Below are 19473 nucleotides of genomic sequence, written 5' to 3'. Positions count from 1 at the left end.
CCTTTCACAGTTAAGTCTTTACCCCACCTAGAGCTAATATTTACATATGGCATGAAGTATGGGCCAAATGTTACTTTCCCTCTATCTATGATCTCTATACCACTTATTTGAAAAGTCAACTCATTCCAATGCTAGCTCTGTTATATACCACCTCTCTACCTCTGCATAGATATTTCTCAGCAATTTATTTTGTTCCACTGTCAATCTATCTGTTATCAGTTTAACACTGTATTAGTTACGAAAAACTTTTATATTATGTGCCAAATCTTCATATCTGGTAGGTAAATTCTCCCCACTTTATTCTTCTTTCTCAAGGATGTTATATCATTACTTTAATCTCTTTTATTTCCTTATTAAACAGAGTTATTTGTTATTCTGCTTGATAATTTTTATATACATATGAAATATTTCTGAGTCTGCTTTTTTGGAATATTGGCTCTGACATTTATCCATAATGCTTTGTTTTATAATTTTTGATTGCAAATGCTTATTTTTGAGAATTATACCTATGGAAATTTTTTGGGTCCTATATTAAAAGTACATTCCTTCAAATGGGATTTATGTTTGCCTTCACCGGCTATGTGGGGGGATTATAAACATGAGATCAGCTACATTCTTGGCTTCAATTACGTAGTCTGAATTTCAGTAATACCCATAATGCCAGTTTGTGACCATAAATGGTTCATTATTCTCTTCTTATGCTCAATGCCAACATTTAAACTAAGCAATTTTTCTTGAAGTATTATGAAGGTGATATGCTAATTTTATTATGAACAATGAAGGTTCAGAGATTTGGAAGTGTATGATGAAGGGACCTTAACATATAGATCCTCTAATGTGGATTAGTCCAGGACTTTGTCTCCAGTTCTGCTTTCAGCAGGAGGCCATGAAAACCACACCCAGAGTTTACCATGCTTAGCAAATGTCTGTAAGGCTTACCTTTCTGGGTCCCTGCTTCTATCCAGGTTTTTTGTTTGTTTGTGTTAGGCTTTTACTATTCACTATTTTTCTAGTTGATAGCTGTGTACAAACAGTATTTTTATATTTCATATAATTTTTAGTTATATGAAACTAGTTCTTAGCCATAAAGATGTTAGGGTACCCAAGCTGACCATACTGGTATGACATAAAGGTTAAATTTCTTTTTTACCCTTAGCTTTATCTTTTTATTTCTTTTAAACGTCCCTATCCCTTTTTCTTTCTGATTTCAAAAAGTAACAAATATTTATTTTAAAAAATTCAAATAGTATGAGAGGAAAAAGGCAGTGTTAATAGTTGCTGTTATATCTATAATTTTATAAATACAATGGGCTTACAAAATGCTATCAATAAGCTTTACAGGTTTTAATTTCAAATGTCCCTGTGTAGATTTAAAGTAGCTATAATAATTCTTAAAGGAACTCAATATTCTATCAACACTCTAACTAGCTTTGGGCTTCATCTTCTCTATGTGCCAAAAACCCATATTAATTTATTTAAAGTACTTATTAAAATAAAATATTTCTCCTACCATAGGAGGAGAATAATTATTTATTATGAAAAAAGATTAAACATTTGTGTTTTAAAACTTGTCTATTTTATTCTAACATATTGTGGTTTTCAAATTTTTTGTAAACAAGGGCAGAAGCTCCTTAAGAATTAGAATAAATGTCTGGCAGAGATGACTTATAGAGCCTATAAGAAAAACTGCTGGGCTCGGCGCCTGTGGCTCAAGCGGCTAAGGCGCCAGCCACATACACCTAAGGTGGCAGGTTCGAATCCAGCCCGGGCCCACCAAACAATGATGGCTGCAACCAAAAAATAGCCAGGCATTGTGGTGGGCGCCTGTGGTCCCAGCTACTTGGGAGGCCGAGGCAGGAGACTCTCTTGAGCCCAGGAGTTGGAGGTTGCTGTGAGCAGCGAAGCCATAGCACTCTACTCAGGGGGACAGCTTGAGGCTCTGTCTCAAAAAAAAAAAAAGAAAAACTGCTGAAAATTTTAATGAAGAAACTAACTGAATAAAAACCAACACTTACATCAATACTGGTTCAAAGAATGATGATATAGACCATAAAAGCAATAGGTGAAAGAAACTTCTTTTGCAATTACAAAAAACATATAACAGAGATGAGAGAAAAATAGGCAGTAAAAAAACTAAAAAATAATGGATATGTAATTATAGTATATTATTTGGTCTTGCAGTGAACAGTATTTATATAACATCAATAAGGTAAACACTTGCTTTTTGTTTAACTATTTTTGGAAAATGGGATGATGGATAGGCACTAGGTAGTACCTGTATGCTAAATCATAATCCATGATAACAAAGAAATTATCTGTAATTTTTATTTATAATGTCTATATTGGTAAACCTAGAGATAGCAGTAAAAAAAAAAAATTTGTTTATTTATTTATTTATTTACTTTGAGACAGACTCTCACTCTGTTGCCCAGGCTTGCGGGCCATGGCATCAGTCTACTTCACAGCAATCTCAAACTCCTGGGTTCAAGTGAGCCTCCTTTCTCAGCTTCCCTAGTAGCAGGGACTATAGTCACCAACCACAAAGCTCAGTGAATTTTTTAATTTTTAGCAGGATAGTGTCTGCTCTTGCTCAGGCTGGTCTAGAATTCCTAAGCTCAAGTGATCCTCCTGTTTGGGCCTTACAGAGTTCTAGGATTATAGGTGTGAGGTATCACACCTGGTCAGTAAAAAAATATTTAGAAATAGGTGCTGAATAGTTGAGAATAATTAAAAGCAGGTAAATTTCAAGGAGAGGGACACATAATGTTGTTTGATCCAATATGTGTGTATAATATATAAATAAAAATTAAAAAAAAAGAAAAGTGTAAGGCCATAACAGGTAATCTAAGGTTGCATATATTTCTCACTCATTTTTGTGTTTTAGCACCCAAGAGAAAGGGAATATGATACTGAGTGTTGGATTCAGATCCACACAAACATGGCCTCTCCAACCAACTAATCTGAAGGTCCTTGTGCAAGTCAGCTAATGTTTTTTGACCACATTTCTTTATATATAATCAGGAAATGTCAATAATTATTCCTATCATGCAAAGTTATTATAAAGTCTCCTGATAATCTATGTGTAGGAGACTTAAAAATGCTCAATTAATAATATCATTAATTGTTATGTCTCTTTCTGCCAATTAAAACAGCTAACTATATTTAACTTTCTAAAGCTTCATTTCTCATTTTGAAATCTGAATCACATAACAATCAGGTGAGCTTTTTTTTTTTGACAGCATCTTGCTCTGTTGCCCAGGATGGAATATAGTGGCCTCATCACAGCTCACTGCAACCTCAAACTCCTGGCTTCAAGGGATCCTCCTTCCTTAGCCTCCCAAGTAGCTGTGACTACAGGTTTGTACCAGCAGGCTCAGCTAATTTTACTTTTTTTTTTTTTTTTTAGTAGAGATGGGCGTCTTGCTCTTGCTTAGGATGGTCTCCAATTGTGGTTCTCAAGCAATCCTCCTGCCTTAGCCTCCTACAATGCTAAGATTATAAGTGTGAGCCACTGTGCTGGCTTCAGAGTTTTATCATCTCTATTTACAAAAAGGTCAAGTAAATGTGCACAAATTCTCTTCTTAGTAAGAACTTAAGACTTGTAGCAAAACTCCATATTCTTAGTTTGCTTGCTCTCTCTCAAAAATTGTTCTTCTCATGCAAACAAGAAGCACAAAAGCAGAGAAAACAAGAACCTATAGCCTTTTCTGTTTAGTAGAATGTGTTCATCAATAAAATTCTTTCACTATCATTAGTAAGAAGGTGGTAAATGGTCAGGAAAATAGAAGAAAATTTCTACAGAGAAAACAGCTGTAAACCTACATACCAGTCCAAGGGCCAACATTTTCTAATACTCAAAAGATAAGGAAAAATTTAATTTTTTTAACTTAAAGTAGAATATTGAAAATGAATTAGATTCATTCATGATCATGTACCTTCTTTACCTAACTTTGTTATTTATTTGTATCTCGGCCCTCACAATTAAAGTATGGTCTAAAATTTGTCTTTCCTTTAAGATAATGGAGGATAATAATTACATATAACTTCCAGAAAAAAGCAAGCTATGTAACTTTTCAAGCCTGACTTCTGGCCTGGCTGTTACTCTTGGGTCATACAAAAACTCCTAATTCATGTAACAGCTACTCCTTAAATTAGAAACACAGTGTTTAGGATATCACCTGTGAATTAGTTTTGAATGGCCAGATTGGCAAATCCAGGTCTGTTAAAAATAAACTAGAATTCCAACTAAATGCAAACACCTTAAGGACAGAGACTTTGTCAGTCTTGCTTACTGCTATATCACCAGTGCCTACTACAATACGTGGCAAATAGCAGATATTCAGCATTTGTCAAATGGATAAATATAAGTAAAAGAGTAAATAATAATTCCTAAGTACTTATCTGGGTTTTCAATCTATAGAAGACAAAATAATCAAGTACAAACTTAAATGATAAATTAATTTTGTTTGTAACTCATAACAAATATTTCCTTAATTTAAAAATATCACACAAGGGTGGCACTTGTGGCTCAGTGGGTGGGTAGGGCGTCAGCCCCATATACCAAGAGTGGCAGGTTTGAACCTGGCCCTGGCCAAACTGCAACAAAAAATAGCCAGTGTTGTGGCGGGCGCCTGTAGTCCCAGCTACTTAGGAAGCTGAGGCAAGAAAATCATCTGAGCCTAGGAGTTGGAGGTTGATGTGAGCTGTGACTTCACAGCACTCTTCCGAGGGCGATAAAGTGAGACTTTGTCTCAAAAAAAAAAACAAAAAAAAAAACGCACAATATTGATTGAATAAAGTGCTATCCATTTGAAATAAAAATTCTGCTACATATGCTAACTCAAGGTTATGGTAACTACTACTGTTTCATAATGAAGTATTCTCAACTACACTTTCTAAGTAAAAATAATAGGAGTAGTAATAGTAAGTTTAACAATGTTTTCTAACTCAAACTATCATAGGAAAAATAACATAGGGTTTATATGCATTATGTCATTCAATCTTCACCAGAAGCTTATAAGATGTATTGAACATCACATTTTACAGCAGAAGAGATTGGAGTTCAAGAAAATAGTATGCTCACTGCATTCCACATAAATGGCAGAACCCAGATTAAATTAGTCTAATTATAAAATACCTTAGTTACCTAGACAAACAGTTAATGCATATACACAGACTCAGACTATATCTAGCCTGCTCTCCAATACCAGGCACAAGAGAATGTTCATCCATCCTTTAAACATTTATTAAACACCTACTATGCTCCAGGCATTACACTAGGCTCTCTTAAAGATCACTTGTAATTCCAGGCCAGGTGCAGTGGTTCATGTCTGCAATCCTAACACTCTGGGAGGCAGAGGCAGCTGGATTGCTTGAGCTCAGGAGTTCTAGACCAGCCTGAGCAAGAACAAGACCCTGTCTCTATTAAAAACAGGAAAAACTAGCCGGTGCTGTGGTGGGTGCCTGTAGCCCCAGATACTCAGGAGGCTGAGGCAGGAGGACCACTCAAGCCCAAGAGTTTGAGGTTGCTGTGAGTTATGATGCCACAGCACTCCACCCAGAGCAACAGAGTAAGACTCTGTCTCAAAAAGAAAAAAAAAGTTCACTTATAATTCTGAAACACAATTAAAAAGTGGTACTTTTAAGTGGTACTCAACACCACGCCCAATGTCATCTTTGTATTTGGACTTAGAGCTCACTTTCGGGGTAGTAAGACGATTGGCTTTGGCATGATTTATGATTCTTTAGATTATGCAAATGAGCCCAAACCTAAACTTGCAAGGCATGGTCTAAGAAATAAACCTTAAGAAAGCAGTGAAAGGAACACAAGAACAGAATGAGAAAGTCAGCCAATTTTGGTGCTGGCGAAAAATGAGCTGGAGGTTGGAGAACAGCTGAAGGAGCAAAGATTCTACAATGACATTATCTGCAGCCATTGTGTGAATTTTTCACAAGAGGATTAATAAACTAAAGACTTAAAAAAAGTGGTACTCACTAAGATTCTTCTTGGGAATCTCAGTGTTGGGAACTACACTTGGAAAATTTCTCCATTCTGTACATAGCCATGTGTGTTTTTATTTGTCCTACTATAAACTTTTAGGCAGATTCATTTTTTGTGATCCCCTAAAAATGCCTACCACAGAGTTTTGTTCATAAGTTCTTAATATACACCTCTAAAAATAGACATATGCATAAAATGAATTAATTTATGAAAAAATTTAAATAAATATTTTATCTGCAAAATGTTCTGTGAATAAACCTATAACTTTGAAAAAGTCACATAAATGCCAAAATAAGACAGCTTTATTATTTTAAATATTTTGTGCTGTTGGTAAGTTTTAATAAAATTGCTAAATTTCATGGAAAAAATATAAAGTTTATTCTGATAAATTTCATGTTCTATGTAAATAGGCTTTGTTTGCTTTTCATACATTCTAACTTTAGGTAATGTTCTTTGCATAATATTTTTTCTCTTACACTTTGGGTTAGTGCATGTGATTGAAAAAGGATAAAAAGATTTCATTTAAAAAATTATAATAATGATTTTTCTATTTTCTCTCAGAGCTGCTATTACAATTACAGAAATACATAACTACTCAATTCTGTAAGAATTATATATATACATATGTATGAAAAGAAATCGCATTCTGAGAGGAATTATTTTATTTCCTCGTCTGACACTGCATTTTGCTTCTTAGTCTAGATAAAAATAAAATCAAATTGAAAGGACAGATTTTAATCTCAGCAGCATTTTTTTTTTTTGGCAGAAAAAAGATATATAGCAATTCATGCTACACATTAGAGATCAAAATCTGGCCCTAAGTTTTACATGATAGATGGGTTTCTATTTGAGTAGGCGTAAATGTGAATAGTACCTATAATGCTTACCAGAGAAAAAGTTAATACAAACTCAGCCAGTTTCTCTATTATCTTTAGCATTAAATTGCTTCCACTGTAGCAAAATGTTTTTGAAAACCACACACAAAATCCTATGCAATCCTTAAATATAACAAAAAGCAGCATACACACAGACACACTCTAAACTTGATTCTAATAGGCAGGAAAGCAACTGGTATTGACTATTCATAGAAAAGCCCATTCTATAACCAATTTCAGAAATTATGTGTTTGCCCAGGGTACAAATCATTCATTTTTGAGGCATAAGGAAACTCTGAGGATAACAGAATTATAAAAGAATTACACTCTTTGCTGACCACATACACAAATGCTATTTATTTTACTGGGACTGAGTATTCTCCCTGGAAATACTACCTGGCTCTAAAATTAGAAACTTTCTTAGACCCATTCTTCTTTGAAACAAAAATACAAGAAAAACATCTTCTGATCACCATTCAGTTAGTTGGCTCTTACGTGCACCCAGAAGAGAAAAAGGACACTGCCCAGAACGCAGTTTTGGTGTTATCAATTCTTGCTTTTCTATTCCTCCTCTGAATCACAGTCAGACAGCTTATCCTTCTTACATGGGACAATACTGAAATTAGAGCCTCTGGAAGGCATAAACTTACCTTATATAGTTAATTTAATTAATCTGTACTTCTGGTACCTAGTAGTAAGATCTTGGGTAACAGCTAGGCATAGTGGCTCATGCCTGTAATCCTAGCACTCCAGGAGGCCAGGCAAGTGGATTGCTTGAGCTCAGGAATTTGAGACCAGCACTAGCAAGAGCAACACACCATCTCCACTAAAAATAATAGGAAAACTAGCCATTGTTGTGATGGGCACCTATAGTCCCAGCTACTTGGGAGGCTGAGGCAAGAGGATGCTTGAGCCCAAGAGTTTAAGGTAGCTGTGAGCTATGATGCCATAGCACTCTACCCAGGGCACAGTGTGAGACTTTGTCTCTAAAAACAAAAATAACAACAAAACAAAACAAAGAAAGGAAGAAAATCTTGGGTAAGTAATCCATACAGTAATATCTGACCTTCCAACATTATTAGAATATACAGACCCTCTACACTGACCACCTCCCTACATTGACTATCTCTTTAAGTTGACCTGATTTTCACTGTTGGTTGACCATTTCCATATGTTGGCCAGTTTGTTACAATTCATTGAGTGATCAACTTATAAAGGTTCTACAGTGGTTATGGTAACAAAGGGAAGTAGCGTTTATGAGTATCAATTAAGAGCCCGGCCCTCAGTCATATGCTTTACTATTTTCACATTTAATATTCAAAAGCGACTCTTTGAGATATACATAATCATTTCTACTTTACATACAGGGACACTGAAGTTTAGAAACTTGAAATAACCCAGTAATAAACAGGAGAGCCAGGAATCAAACCAAAGTTTAAGTGCCCACACTGATTATAAAGTGAAATAATACGTATGAATGTGAAATAATAAACTGAGCAGGTAAATATGACAGTACAAAGTGGTCCACTGATTCTAATTCAAGTAATGGTTAAGTAACTTAAATCACACTAACTCTCCCACTAATAACATTTATAAAAACTGCAGAAAAACACTAAACAAATAAACAAAAACATAAAAAAATACACTGCTAAAAAGGAAGAGTGAAGATTTGACCTTTCTCGAAAGAGGTGAAAAAGATCTATATAAAAAAGATTTATGTAAGTTTCGCCTGAAGGTAGAGTTCTGAGCGGAGACAGAGCTTAAGAAAAAAAAAAAAATCACAATCTTACTGGCTTGAGGTATAAGAGGCCAGAATTGAGGGTTGAGAGAACAGCTGCAAATTGAGGATGGTGAGGGACAGTCTAGAAAGGAGAAAAAGCAAAGAGGGAGAGTTAAAAATTTGCATATAAATTCCTAGCTAGGCTGACCCCTAAACTGTACAGGCATGGAGAAGATGCCAAGAAACCTAGCGGGAAGTAACAGCTAGAAGGTGAAAGTAAGGGAGTCTGCTTCTGTCCACTGCATGAGATGAAGAACCTGAAGTTTAAATCCCATCAAATAAAAGCAACTTGGTAACTTCTCTTTCCACAGGAGTCCTTGGAGAACACATTTTAGGAGTAAAGACTTTATTCCTGGTCACCTAGAATTAAGGGCAAAACCAAAACAGATGTCTCTAATAAAACATAAAATTAAAGTTTCACTAGATAAAGGCAATTGGTCTGTGATTTAGGAGAAAAGTTAATACTCTTAAGAGGAAGATAACATAATCTAGAGCAGGGATCCTCAAACTTTTTAAACAGGGGACCAGTTCACTGTCACTCAGACCGTTGGAGGGCTGGACTGCGGGCCCTGGGACGAGTCAGCTGCTAAGTAGGATAGGCAGTGGCGGCAAAAACACCCAGCGGGCCGGATAAATGTCCTAGGTGGGCCGCATGTGACCCACGGCCCGTATTTTGAGGAAGCCTGATCTAGAGTCTCTAAAATGTATCATCTATGTCCAATATACAATAAAAATTTTCTAGACATGTAAAGAAACAGGAAAATGTGAACCAAATCCATAAAAAAGGGAGCCAATAGCACAGACTCTAGGATGACTTATACACATACTTTTAGAAGGCTATCATCAGGAACATAAGGGAAAAGATTGTAACGAATGCACAAATAGCATGTCAGCAGAGACATGGAAACAATACTGAAAGAAATAAGTGCACTTAGAAATGGCTGAAATAGTAAATTCTATGTTATTTATATTTTGCCATAATATATTTGTTCTCAAAAGAATCTAATTGAAGTTATAGAACTGAAAATGACAGAATCAAAATGAAAAATTCATTGATAGCCTTAACAACATATTAAGGCGGAAAAACCAGCCATTGAACTTGAACACAGAAACTTCTAAAGAATCTTCACTGGAATGAGCTTAACTAGAAAATGAAGTAGAATTAATGTTAAAAATATATAATGAACTTCTTCATTTTGAAAGGTCAACCAATTTTCTCAATTCCAGGTTAGCTCATTTGTTGACATGTGTAATATGTATCCTTTTTTTTTTTCTTTTAGTCGAGACAGAGTCTCTCTTTGTCACTCTCAGTAGACTGCGTCATAGCTCACAGCAACCTCAACTCTTGGGTTGAAGTGATTCTTTTGCCTCAGTCTCCCTAGTAGCTAGGACCACACATGCCACTGTGGCACATGCCACAGTATCCTTTGATCATAAGGCTATTAATTGATAAGATCTGAACAAAATGATAGTTATTGTTTTACAATCTTAAAAAATTAAGCTGTAGAGCAGAAGGGAAAATGAATATCAAAAAACTATGTTCAAGAAATGGTGCTTCCAAATATTCTTGAGCAAAATACATACATCTACATAGATCATGCTTGTCACAAAGTTGAAACAATGTCTTTCCAGAAGTTGAACAGAAGAAAATTATTTTTAAAATCCATTTTCTTCCCTAATTCTATCCTTAGTTAAAAAATACAGGCCTATAAGATGGGGTATGGGTTGAATTATGTTCCCCTAAAAGATTTGTTGAATTCCTAACCCCCAGTACCAATGAATGTGATCTTATTTGGAAATATAGTCTTTGTAGATGTAATCAAGTTAAGATGAGGTCATACAGAATTGGCTAGGTCCCAATCCAACATGATTGTGTCCTTATGAGAAAAGAGAAGAGACACAAACACACAGGGAGAATGTCATGTAACAATGGAGGCAGAGATTTCTTTCTGTAAACTACAGCATGCCATGCACGGCTGGCAACACCACAGTCTAGGTAAAGGCATGGAACAAAATCTCCAGCTTCAAAGAGCATGGTCATATTTTTTTACAAATTGAAGGTCTGTGGCAACCCTGTGGCTAGCAAGTCCATTGGCGCCACTTTCCCCACAGCATGTGCTCACTTTGCATTTCTGTGTCACATTTTGGTAATTCTCACAATATTTTGAACCTGTTCATTATTATTATATCTGCTATGGTGATCTGTGACCAGTGATCTTTGTTGTTTCTATTGTACTTGCTGTGAGGTGCCACGAACCTTGCTCATATATTCTTGTGTGTTCTGACTCCTCCATTACACCATTGTTCTCTCATCTCTTTCCTTCTCTTTGGGCTGTCCTCTCTCCTAAACTAACAGCTCCAACATTTTCAGCACCAGGGACCGGTTTCATGAAAGACAATTTTTCCACAGACCAGGGGGTGGGATGGATGGTTTGGGGAAGATTCAAGCCCATTACTTTTATTGTGTGTTTTGTTTCTATTATTATTACATTATAATATATAATGAAGCAATTATACAACTCCCCACAATACAGAATCAGTGAGAGGCATGAGCTTGTTTTCCTGCAATTAGACGGTCCCATCCGGGGGCAATGGGTGACAACTACCCCTGAAGTATGCTGCTTATGTCCTCAGCTCCACCTCAGATCAACAGACATTAGATTCTTATAAGGAATGTATACCCAGACCCTTCGCATGTGCAATTTACAGAAGGGTTCATGCTCAGATGAGAATCCAGTGCCACCACTGATGTTCAGGTGGTGATGCTGGTGATGGGGAGAGGCTGTAAATAACAGATGAAGCTTCTCTAACTTTCCTGGTGCTCACCTCCTGATGTGTAGCCTGGTTCCTAATAGGCCACAGACCAGTACCAGGGCATGGCCTAGAGACTGGGGACCACAGTCCTAAAGACAATATTGAAATTAGGCCAGGTAGCAACTCTACAATGGCCTTTAAGTAGTCAAGTGAAAGGAGGAGTCACAAGTTTCTCATTTTTAAATCAAAAACTAGAAATAATTAACTTTAGTGAAGAAAGGATTTCACGGGCTGAAAGCTGGGTCTCTTGTACCAAACAATTAGCTAAGCTGGAACAAAAAGAAAATAAAATGTGACATTTCAGTGAACATATGAATGATAAGAAAGTAAAATATCTTTGTTGCTGATGTGGAGAAAATTTTAGTGGTCTGGATAGATCAAATTAGCCACACAATCCCCTGGTTTAAAGCAGAGCATAATACAGAGCAAGGTCCTAACTCTATTTAATTCTCTGAGACCTGAGAGAGGAGAAGGAGCTGCAGAACAAAAGTCTGAATGGCACAGGTTGGTTCATGAGGTTTATGGACAGGTGCCATCTCCATAACATAAAAGTGCACAGTGAAGCAGCAAGTGCCAGAGGAGACATTGTCAGAGTGAATGTCATATCAGTGGTGGCATTAGATTCTCATTTGAGCATGAACCCTATTGTAAATTGCACACGCTGGATCTAGGTTACACATGCCTTATAAGAATCTAATGTCTATTGATCTGAGGACATAAGCAGCATACTTCAGGGGTAATTGTCACCCAGATGGGAGTGTCTAGTGTCTATTGTAGCTTGTGACTTTAGGTTGGAATTAATACTCATTTGCCACTCCAAAAATCCTAGAACCCTTAGGAATTATGCTCAATGCACTCTGCATATTCTCTGTAAAAGGAAAAACAAAGCCTGAATGACAGCACTATCTTTTTATAGCATGGTTTACTGAATATTTCCAGCCTACTGTTGGGCTGCTCAAAAAAGATTTCTTTCAAAATATTATTGTTCATTGACAATATATCAAGTTGTCCAGGAGCTCTGATGGAGATGTACAAGGAGATTAATGTTGTTTTCATGCCTGCTAACACAATATCCATTCTGCAGCCCATGGATCAAGTCTTACTATTTAAGAAATACATTTCGTAAGGCTATAGCTGCCACAGATAGTGATTCTCTGATGGATCTGGGCAAAGTACTTTGTAAACCTTTTCAAAAGCATTCACTATTCTAGATGCCATTAAGAATGCTTATAGAGTCACAAGGGATCAAAAATTCAACATTAACAGGAGTTTGGGGACCGGGCACAGTTCCACAATCATGTCTGTAATTCTAGCAGTCTTAAGGCATCAAGGTGTGAGGATCTTTTCAGTCCAGGGTTAGAGACCAGCCTGGGCACTGGCAAGACCCTGCTTCTTACAGGAGTTTGGGAGAGGTAGATTCCACCCGTCATGGATGACTTTGAGGGGTTTGGACTTTAAGACTTCTGTGGAGGAAGTAGCTGCACATGTGGAGGAAATTGCAAGAGAACTAGAATTAGAAGAGGAGCCTGAAGACGTGACTGAAGTGCTGCAATGTCAGGCTAAAATTTTAACAAAGGAGGAGTTCCTTCTTAGGGATGAGAGAAGAAAGTGGTTTCTTCAGATGGAATCTACTCCTGGTGAAGGTGCTGTGAACTAGGTAACAACAACAACAACAAATTTAGAATATTACATCAACTGATAAAGCAGAGCAGGGTTTGAGAGCATTCACTCCAATTAGGAAAGAAGTTCTGCTCTACAGTGAGTAAAATGCTACCAAATAGTATTGCCTACTACAGAGAAATCTTACATGAAAGGAAGAGTCAACAGATGTGTCAAACTTCATTTCAGTCTAATTTTAAGGAAATGCCACAGCTACTTTAATCTTTAGCAATAACCTTCCCGATTAGAGAGCAGCCATCAACATGGAGGCAAGACTCCCCACTGGCAAAGTGTTATGACTCACTGAAGGCTCAGATGGATGTTAGCACTTTTTAAACAAGAAATTATTTTTAAATTAAGGATAAATACATTGTATTTTTTGTATATCATGCTTCTATACACTTCACAGACTACAGTACAGTATAAATGGAACTTTTATATGCACTGGGAAATCAAAACATTCACTGCAGTATCTGAAACGGAAATCAAAACATTCACTGCAGTATCTGAAACCAAACCCACAATACTGAGTTATGCTTGTTCTTGGCTTCTAAATTATACCTGCCATGCTTATTTGTCTTTTTGGGCTCAAAAGTTTTTACTATAAAACTTGTAAATAATCATAAAAATATGAGAAATAAAATTTTACTCTGGATTAGAAGTATAAATATCTTTGGCTTATTAGTGACATAGTTATAAATAGAATGAAATTAATAAGTATACTGGCCTTTATTTTTAACATAATGTGGATGGCAGATATTAAATTAAAGCTATCTGCCACAGGTATATACCATGGGTTAAAAAAACAACTGGACCTCAAAGTAAGACATTTGTGGACAAGATAAAAAAGGAAATCTTAAAGAAAGAAATTTGATTTGGTTTTCTGTATTCATATTCTGTATTTTGTATTAACTTGGTTTTCTGTATTCATAGTTTCCACATTCAAAAGCTCAACTAACCCTGGACTGAATATAATTAGAAAAAAATGATAATGCAAAATAATAAGACAACAATAAAAAATAAACATATATATATAAACCCCAGTAAATCTCTATTTACAGAGCATTTACAATGCATTCTATATTATAAGTAATTTACGGATGATATAAAGGGTAAGCAAGGATATGCATGAGTTATATGCAAATAGTATGGCTTTTTATATTATAAGGGACTTTTACACCTTTGGTCCTGGAACCAAACCCCTGCAGATACCAAAGTAGAAATGTACCTTTCTTATGGAGAAAGATGGTTTATGAGAACTATGTGTACTAAGTAACCAAAGTTCAATTTTTAGTAGTTTTTTAAAAATACCAACGAGGTAGTAACGTATCATAAGAATGGAAAAGTAAGTATCCAATGTATTTGATACTAATATGAAGCCAGTAAATGAACTAATACACACCCACAGAAGAGAAAATTCAATTTAATTCAAGCTGGGGGAAGAAGTGAGCTGGGAGGGGAGATGGGAGGGGAAGTTGTGTGTTCCAACCTAATGGGTACAATGTAAGGGTATATGGCACACTTTCTGGGTACCAGACACAACTACAACAGGGACCTCACCTAACAAATGCAAACTTTGTATCCTTGTATTAATCTGAAATAATAAAAAAATACATATTTGATGGAAAAACACTTAAGAGGCTTGTATCAGACTAAAAATATTTAAATAATGTTTAGAAAATAATTCTGGGAAAAAAGTTTTTGAGATAGCACCTTAATAAAAGCACATAGAAGGTTGTAAGAAAGAATTTTCAGCTCTTGATAGGTGTTATACTAAATTGGTTTGCTGAAGGAAGCTGTGGACGCTATTTCTTTGAAGATTCTTATAAACAGAAGGCATTTATTAACAGCAGTTTGGAAAGCTTTTGGTGTGTCTCTGCCAGAAGGCAGTCAGTAGATAACCACTTCATGGTTCTATAAAACCCACTGACTGCATAATAATACTATTGTTATAACTGTGAGGCAAGGGCAACACAGCTGCTTTTTCTTTGGTGATCAGGATTTGCTGTCCAAAAAGTTGCAGAATAAATTGAATGTAATTAGATGAAATTTTCCCCAACAGAAAAGCAAGAATTAATTTTGACTCTAGTTACTGAAAGAAAACTCAGAATCTCTGTACTGGGCTATTTAAAGATTTAAGGTCTCCTTAACTTATAGAAAACCGTACTCTTATGTGAAAATTAAAAATCAGACATGTTTGCTTAAAAGACCTTAGACTAATGAGTTGAAGTAACACTAAATAAAAAATTCTGAGCATATCCACAGTTTCTTTGTACAAAATCCTTTGAAAAATTTAATTTTATTAAATTCTAAATTTTTCAAAGTTTACTTTTATTTCACTTTATTTTTATCTGCTTAAGTCTTTATTTTTCATAAGTGTAAAGAATGCAGATTCCTTTCAATTTTTTTTCTTTTAAATATGGTCAATTTCTTCCTAAGCAAATTTTTCTTTTAAAGATAATATAATTAACTTCACCTTTGAATGTGGCACTGTGGTCCACAGTCCTTGCCCCACTGCTCTTCCAGAAGCAATAGGAGCTATCATGAAATAAGCTAAAAGTTTAATAAATCCCCCAATGGAGGATTTTTATAAAATATAAAGCTGAAAAGGATATAAAGTCTTTCCAAGATTTTGGAGTACTTAGATGAGTTGTTAAAAATAAGAGAGAAAAGCATGCTAGAACTATTTAAAGTAAAAAATAAAGATTAGTAAACAGCACAGATGAGTCTCAAATAAATATAATTCTAATTTCCAAATCTATTTAGCATTTGCAGTTATGTGGTATATGTGTCCAAGACAGATATAAAAAGCTTAATTCCTATTTTCCTATTATTTGAATCCTTATTTTTTATTTAGCGATTTATGATTTAACATAGCCTTATTCTATATAATACTCAAGGCAAAGACAAAAGCATCTTACTGTTATTTCTGATATGTAATAGTGCTAAAAGAAAAAAGTAACAGAAATAAATATCTTGACTTACATAAATATCTCTATTAATGAGAGCTTTTCAATTTTTCATTAGGACCCAAGATAATTCCATTTGGTTCTGCACAGTTAATATCAGAAAACTAATAGCACAAACATTTCATTGCTTGCCTCCACAAAATTGTTGACGTCCTCTGTTGCCATCTGCCAAGGTGGACATTCCTCTGTGTTTGATGGAACTAGAGAAGCATCAAGGTTCTATGAATTGATGAAGGAAAATATTCTGTGCTCTTGGTTTCTGGTATTATTTCCTTGGTCCTGTTAAAAAGGAAACCAGGGTGAACTTAACAATTTTAAACACATAGCCAGTTATTCTATACTTTATAAGGTTTATATTTAAGAAAATTGTGAAATTTTTATGTGGTCTCCCACTTAAAATCATAGAATTTTGTAGGGGGAGGGGCAAGATGGCTGACAGGTACCAGCCTCCAACAGAAGCTCCCATCCAGAGAGAAGAATAAAGTCCAGAAAATACCCAACACTAGGAGCCCAGCCAAGAGAGAAGAGTGATATATGCAGGACACCTCTCCTGAGGCAAGTTGCGACTCCTAGAAAGCAATCTACAGGTACAAAATACATCCCAAAGGAAGGGTGTCCATCCCCTCCCCCAAGAAAGTTGTGTTTTTCTCTTTGTTTTCTCTTCATCTGCTCTTGAGTTTCCTACAGGCGGGTGGTGAACTGAGGTATTGTCTCACCCCATGTGTGAGAGCTACAGAAAGTGGGGTCTACTCCCCTAGTGGGACCCTGCTGAGACTCCGAGTACCCTCTCACCAGGCAGAAAAATCGAACAAATGTTTCACTGCCATTTTGAATTCCCAGTCCACCCTTCCTCCCTTGCCTGCAGAGACAGTAAGAGGAGGCCCAAGAGCAGTGTTCCCCCTACCCCTGCGGGACCAAGCGCCCTGTCCCAGACATGCAGCTGGAGAATTGCTTGAGCTGGGCCCTGTGGGGTCCTCTGCATGGCTGCTGGCGCTCAGCCGCCACTCAGGGCACTGGAGCTGGAGCCCCGAAGACTGATCAACCCAAGCGTTCCTGGCACCACAGGCCTGGCTGCCCAAGAACTGCGGTATGAGTCAGTTGAGAAGGAACCACACTGGAGCTGTGGTACCCTAAGGCGAAGAGCAGCAGCTGCAACAGCTAGAACAATAAGGCTCACGCCTCAGAGGCTTTTCCAGATAGACATGCACTATCTCTCCAAGCAACCAGAGGAAGCCAGCATCTTCTCCAGTGGCAGCCACTGGATGAATGTTTTTGGGATGGTCTTCAAACAGGGCAAATTCAGCACGGGGTGGAATCAGCAGAAAAACTCTGGTAACCTGAATAACCAGAGTAGATCACTTCCCCAAGGAAGGATGGGGCAGATGCAATTGAAGATCCCATCCATAAACAGATGGGTAAGAGGACAGAAATCAAGCTCAGAATCTGGACAGCAAATAAGATTAACAGAATGGAGAAAAGGAGGGAATTAGAATTTCAAATTATTCAAAAGCTGTCTCAAGAATTCAATGATTTCAAAGATAAAATGACCAAAGATTATGACACACGGAGGCAAAAGATTGCATCCCTTAAAGATCTGAAAAATATGGTAGAATCCCTTGGTAACAGAATGGAGAAGGCAGAAGAAAGGATCTCTAACATTGAAGACAAAGCTTTTGAACATGCCCAAGTGCTCAAGGATGAAGAGAAATGAAGAGCATTTCATTCTCTCAGAGAGCTCTGGGATAATCTGAAGAAAACTAGTATTCATCTTATAGGAATCCCTGAAGGTGACAAAGTTGCTTCACTAAACAAAGAGGCTCCTCTTCATGAAATTATAAAAGAGAACTTTCCAGACATGCCAAGAGATTCTAAAATTCAGATAGCAGACAGTTTCAGAACCCCAGCACGACTCAACCTAAACAAGACATCCCCCAGGCACATCATAATTAACTTCACTAAAGTTAATATGAAAGAAAATTCTGAAAGCAGCTAGATGTAAGAAAACCATAACCTACAAGGGGAAGATATTAGAATGACTGCAGATCTGTCTTCTGAAAACTTTCAAGCTAGAAGAGGGTGGTAATTGACTTTTAATCTCCTAAAACAAAATAACTGTCAACCCAGGATCCTGTATCCACCTAAACTGAGTTTCATTTATGATGGAGAAATTAAATACTTTAATGATATTCACATGGTGAAGAAATTTGCCATAACTAAAGCAGCCCTTCAGGATATTCTCAGACCTATTCTCCATAATGACTAGAGCAATCCTCCACCACATAAGTAAACTCACACAGAAAATTTTCAAATTCCAACTTCCACAATGGCAAAAGGATTAAAGATGTCCACTGGAGTTTCAAAAAACTCGATACCCAAAATTATTCCAGGCTTATCAATATTCTCAATCAATGTGAATGGCTTAAATTGTCCTCTAAAGAGGCACAGTCTGGCTGACTAGATATAAAAACTCAGGCCAGATATCTGCTGCATACAAGAATCTCATCTTACCTTAAAAGACAAATATAGACTCAGGGCAAAGGGATGGTCATATATATTCTAGGCAAATGGAAAACAGAAAAAAGCAAGTGTTGCAACTTTATTCACAGATACAATAGGCTTTAAACCAACAAAAGCAAGCAAGGATAAGGATGGTCACTTTATATTTATTTGTTAAGGGTAATACTCAATACGATGAGATTTCAATTATCAATATTTATGTACCCAACCAGAATGCACCTCAACTTATAAGAGATACTGTAATAGACATGAACAACTTGATTTCTCCCAGCTCCATTATAGTTGGAGATTTTAATACTCCTTTGGCAGTGTTGGATAGATCCTCCAACAAGAAGGTTAGCAAAGAAATTCTAGATTTAAACTTAACCATTCAGCATTTAGATTTAACAGACATCTACATAACATTTCATCCTAACAAAACTGAATACACAATTTTCTCATCAGCCCACGGAACATACTCCAAAATTGACCACAGTTTAGGTCACAAGTCTAACCTCAGCAAATTTAAAAGAATAGAAATTATTCCTTGCATCTTCTGAGACCATCATGGAATAAAAGTTGAACTCAACAACAAGAATCTGCAGACTCATACAAAAACAAGGAAGCTAAATAACCTTATGCTGAATGATAGGTGAATCAGAGATGAGATCACGAAGGAAATTACCGAATTTTTGGAACAAAATGATAATGAAGATATGAATTATCAGAACCTCTGGGATACTGCAAAGGCAGTCCTAAGAGGGAAATTTATAGCACTGCAAGCCTTCCTCAAGAAAATGGAAAGAGAGGAAGTTAACAACTTAATGGGACATCTCAAGCAACTGGAAAAGGAAGAACACTCCAATCCCAAATCCAGCA

The 19473-nt window shown here is 36.4% G+C and overlaps 1 protein-coding gene across 1 annotated transcript in view; it reads right to left on the bottom strand.

Annotated features, from left to right (window-relative positions):
- The window catches only part of MBD5 (methyl-CpG binding domain protein 5), a 430974-nt gene that overhangs the window by 232514 nt on the left and 178987 nt on the right, over positions 1–19473 (bottom strand). The window contains exon 3 of the mRNA XM_012807133.2: positions 16231–16377. The gene's annotated coding sequence lies outside the window, so the exon portion shown is untranslated. The remainder of the gene's footprint in view (positions 1–16230; positions 16378–19473) is intronic.

The sequence above is a fragment of the Otolemur garnettii genome, unplaced genomic scaffold (assembly GCF_000181295.1).
Source record: "Otolemur garnettii isolate 467f Iridium unplaced genomic scaffold, OtoGar3 scaffold00064, whole genome shotgun sequence".
In the NCBI taxonomy this organism is placed as follows: Eukaryota; Metazoa; Chordata; class Mammalia; order Primates; family Galagidae; genus Otolemur; species Otolemur garnettii.
The sequence above is the reverse complement of the archived record's forward strand: the minus strand, read 5'-3'. Positions and strand labels throughout refer to the sequence as shown.